At 47.2% G+C, this 4913-nt stretch overlaps 1 protein-coding gene across 1 annotated transcript in view; it reads right to left on the reverse strand.

Annotated features, from left to right (window-relative positions):
- Nucleotides 1-4913, reverse strand: part of IGHMBP2 (immunoglobulin mu binding protein 2) — a 92124-nt gene that overhangs the window by 82820 nt on the left and 4391 nt on the right. Inside the window, exons 3-4 of the mRNA XM_025198572.1 lie at nucleotides 4789-4908; nucleotides 2190-2390 (exon numbers count right to left, since the gene is read on the reverse strand). The gene's annotated coding sequence lies outside the window, so the exon portion shown is untranslated. The remainder of the gene's footprint in view (nucleotides 1-2189; nucleotides 2391-4788; nucleotides 4909-4913) is intronic.

Consider the following 4913-nt stretch of genomic DNA (forward strand, 5'->3'; position numbering starts at 1 on the left):
CCATGGTCCCCTTCCCCCTCCAGCTCCTCCTCCCCCGCCCCTACTTACCAGCTCTGAGTCTGGCTGCAGCTCCCTGCTGCAGCCACCAGGGACTGTCTGAATCATCAAAGCTCTCCACATGTTTTCTGAAGATTCGAAGAGCTTTGAATCAATTCGGACCATTTAACTGGTCCCCAGATTTGATTCAGAGATTTGGCCACCGAATTGGGCCGAATCTCCTTCGAATCGAATCACCACCCAAAGCTTTGCACAGCCCTAGTTTAAACCTATAACAGAACAGAAGCTCAGTGCACATAAGCCAGTTAAAAAAATGGCTGAAACTGGTATAAGATAAACCTGGTTGAATGCAGTATCAGACTTAACTGATATATGTCAAACCAGTTTGTGGGACTTCTGTCCCAAACCTCTTCCTGGTTCAAGTTAAATCAGAATCCCCCAGCATGCTTTCCAGCCCTGGGCTGGGCTGTGTTGTCTGCTCCAGAGAGCAGGGCTGGTCCTGCCCCTCTGCTCCCTAGCTGGAGCAGTGAGGGTTGGCTGATGGGGGATGCAGCCCAGTCTACAGGGGAGGGACTGCCTCCCCCCAGGCAAACCCCGGCTGGGGTCTGGGCCTGGGGTGTGGGGTTAAACATGCCTTTCCCTGCTTAAACTTACTGCTGGCTGCAACTGTGGACTACAAATCCAAGAGGCACCTGGAAGCAGGAAGAGGAAGTAATAAGCAACCCTGCAGAGTCCTGCTGCTGTAATTATGGACTGAAAATCCCAGAGACCACAAGGGCAGCAGGGAAGAGGAAGTGACCACACAGCCAGAGAGCCATGCTCTAGTGCCCCCAGCTTCTGGCCTGAGGCATTGCAGACACGTGGCTGCATTTCCTGAATCAAAGTGTCTGTTTACTTCTGTTTGAATGTAATCTGTGCAGCTTAAACTAACCTGCAAAGACTGAATCGACTCAGCCTCAAGTTTTTGACCATCTGTACCTGGCTCCAGGGTCTCACCCTGCTTTCTCACCTACCACACCTTGATGTTAAAAGTAATGAGGGGAGGCTGAGGAACCTAGGGTGCTCGCTCACTCTTAGTTCTTGTTCTCTCAGGCCCTACTTACATTAAGGGCTAATTTTGTGGCTTCCTTCTGCCCCCACAACCATGCCCAGGTTTTGCAGGTATTACTGGTTAATCACTGTAATGGGGCAGCTTGCCCCCAGTACAATGTCAGGCCTCCAATCATTTGCCAGGGCCTTGGCCTTTTGAGCTTGCACCCCTTTTATCTAGCTGGGCCCCCTAGCCCAAGGTCCGCTGTTCTTACCCCCGCTTCTGGGCCCTTTTGGAAAGGACAGCTACAGTGTTCTTTCTGAATCAATTTACTATGGTTATGCAGACAGTTTTCTAGAGTGTATTATATTTAACCTTTAGTGGGCCTTACAACAATCCCTACCAGGCAAGCAAAGGTAAACCCCAGGCTTAAGAATCTGTGCTATATACATTGTTTAAATGACCTTCAACATAGGTCCAAACTCATCACCTTATCTCACTTTCAGGGATGTGGGATCCTTACAGGCTTGAAACCATGCTCATGCAATTAATCCAAGTATCATTTTAAGCTATTTGCACTATAATTAATTTGCAATAAATCTAAGGCCTGTTTTTTCTCCCAGTTGCTCTTTAAAAAGACAGGTGAGTGTGATGCTTAATTGCACACTGGAGCTGCCTACCTTCAAATCTCTCTCTTCAAATACCTGAAGGGCAATTATAAAGAGGATGAAAATAGATTTCTCTCTGTTGCTGTAGGGGATAGGTCTAGGAGCACTGGCCTCAAACTGCAACAGAGGAAGTTTAGATCGGACTTTGTGACTATAAGAGTGGTTAAAATTAGAACAGGCTACCTAGAGAAGCTGTGGAATCTCCATCCCTGGAAATTTTCAAGAGCAGTTAAGATAAACACTTGACTGGGATGGTTTAATCCAGCATGATCATGCCTTGAGCAGGGGCTGAACTAGATGACCTTGTTAGGTCCCTGCCAGCCCTACTTTCCTATGATCTCAAGTGAACTGGAAGTAGAAAAGAAGTTATTATTGAGGTATAAAGTGCTTGACATGTTAACACAAATGCAGAGCACTGTTTGGCAATACAAGTATTATTGAGAAAGTGCTCAGATTACAGAGAAAACATGTTGTGAGCGGTATGAGACACATACGAATGCCTGGTCAATATCCTTCCTGATGTCAGCCACGATCTGGGCGTTATCTCCACGGGCCAAAACCGCATCCAGGGAATGATGCTGGATGGACTCCAAGAGACGAGCTGGGTGACCCAGACGCAGGATCCTCACCTTGTAAGCGGCAAGTCTCTCCACTAGATTATCTACTGCCACATTTGATGGGGCACAGCACAGGACCTGGAAGATCAAACAAAATGCTATAATTACTTTCAAAAGGACTGCAAAGCCTTTGATGAAGAACATGTAAAGCACAGACAGTCTCACTGGAGCATGGAGGAGGGGAAGAGAAGATTGATGAATACAAGTGAGAGGAAAAGCCACCATTTAAATTTCTGCAGCTTCAAAACATCGCTGGAAAGATGCCTGCTGCCATGACACAAAAGGCAAGATTTTAAATAATCACTGACCACCAACATCTCTATTTCAATTTAGGCCTTGTCCACACTTTATTTTGTTTTGATTTAGACATCTGCAAGGCAAACATTATGGCAACAGTGACAGGGAGAGCTGCTATTTGTAGTTGAGTTCAACTGCTTATGGAAATCAGGGACATTCCCACTGCACAAAAAGGGTGAGTGTCCCAGGGCCCACTTATGTTTCACTTATGTTGTGTGAAACTCATACATAGCCCATGACATCCCAGACATTAAATGAAACATTAAACGATTTTAACATCTGGACAGTTAGAACATGATAGGACATGGCACAGTCCTCTGTTATTCCAGAATGCACTGCACCCTGCCCCAAAAACCAGTCCATAGAGGCAATGGTAAACCATGACTTCTTATCCTGGAGGATAACACCATACAGCAGTTCCATCTCTGCTGGAATAGGGTGGGCCAGAAGGATTGTCATGATCCATTCTGGGCTTGGAGAAAAGATCTGAGGAGTAAATGGACTGACCACACTGTAGATTTTCTCCGCGTGTGTGTGTGTGTGTGTGTGTGTGTGTGTGTGTGTGTGTGTGTGTGTGTGTGTGTGTGTGTGTGTGTGTGTGTGTGTGTGTGTGTGTGTGTGTGAGAGAGAGAGAGAGAGAGAGAGAGAGAGAGAGAGAGAGCGCGCGTCTGCAGCTGGACAGTCAATCAGCATTGTGCTCCACACAGCTGTCCTTGGGAACTCCCGGAAGCAGGAGCCACCTCAGGGCAAACTGAGACATCAGCTCCCCTGATAGGTTTGCTGCAGCAGTGCAATCTCTTGCACCATGATTGTCCCTCCAGGGAAGAGGCCCCTGAACATCTGGCACAGCGCAATGTACAATGTTTCTGTTCCACAACAAATCTCTATGGTTCCCATTGAAAAACGGAAAGAACACTTGCAGAGGGCACTGGAGAGGCACACTCCCTACATACTTGCACACCACAAAGAGTAACTTTTAAACGTACTTTCAGCCTTGAGGACTGATTGGTTCTGGGAGCCAAAGCCTCTTCTCAATCTCAAAGCTTGGGCTCTCCAAAGATTACTAGCTCCTGCTCAGTATGACATCCCACTAACCTCTGGGCACGATGCCTGTGACTACATGTTGCCAAGAGAAAGGACAGAGCTGACTTACTGACTCCCAGAGGGGCTGCATTTTTGTCAAGAACAAATCTCCATTCCATATGGATTAATTCCATAAATCTCACAGCAGGCCAGCTTTATGGAGAAAACATCAAAAGATGCTCACATTTCACTTGACCCAGGAAACCAAAACATCCCCCCATGAAAAGGAAGGATGCGTCTGTAGTGAAGGTGTGGATGAGGCATCAAAAGTTTTAGGTTTATCACCCAACTCGACCACAAACTTCCCAGGTGACAGGGCCTTAAGTCAATAAATCTCTTTGTGCCATTGTTCTTCACAAGTAAGAGATGGAAAACAATACTTCCCTGTCTCATGTAGGAGCCAGAGAATAAACTCTTAGTGGTTATGGGGGCTTTCAAATACTGTGCTGACTGGAGTTCGTTAAAGCAAAATCTTTCCTAGAAAATGTATGCACACAGCTCCAAGCATGGCAAAACTTATAGCTACTGTATAGCTAATGATTTCAACTGGAGTCTCTAGGGACTACTGTAATGGGAAGAACAAAAATCTATGTGTTGCTAGAATTCCCATCACTGTAGAGTCTAGACACCCTAATCCAAGGGTCAGAAACCTTTTAGCAATGACAGGTCACCCCTTGTGACGCAGCTGCCACCGGAGGTCACTGATCCCACCCCTCACTTAGTGATCCTCCCACCCTCAACACATCACCAGAGGGGGTGTAGCCACAGTCCCCTTTTCAGGCTCATGGTCTCCCCTGTACCCCATGCTGTGGTGGGAGGGGTTATTGTGGCCAGCAGCTTGTGAGTGAATGCATACTGTGGCACTCCTCTACCACACTACCACTGCTGCTGTCACTGCTCACCCCCATTTCTGCATGGCACCAAATTGCCTCACTAGTGGCAACCAGCAATGGTATACAGGCCAGCCCAGAAGCTGCACTGGAATGCAGCAGGATGGAGTTAATTTCAGCAGCGATAAGAAACTTCACAATGTGCTTGATGAGTCAGCAGAACAAGCATGCCCATAGCCACTCTGGCACCTGCACCCATCACTTACCTTCAGGCCTTGCTGCACAGCTTGGAGTATTATCTCTACCACCGTGGTGGTTTTGCCAGTGCCGGGTGGTCCGTGAATAATGGCAAGTTCTTTCTGTGCCAGGGAAAAGGACACCGCTTCCTGCT

The sequence above is a fragment of the Alligator sinensis genome, unplaced genomic scaffold (assembly GCF_000455745.1).
Source record: "Alligator sinensis unplaced genomic scaffold, ASM45574v1 scaffold907_1, whole genome shotgun sequence".
Taxonomy (NCBI): Eukaryota; Metazoa; Chordata; order Crocodylia; family Alligatoridae; genus Alligator; species Alligator sinensis.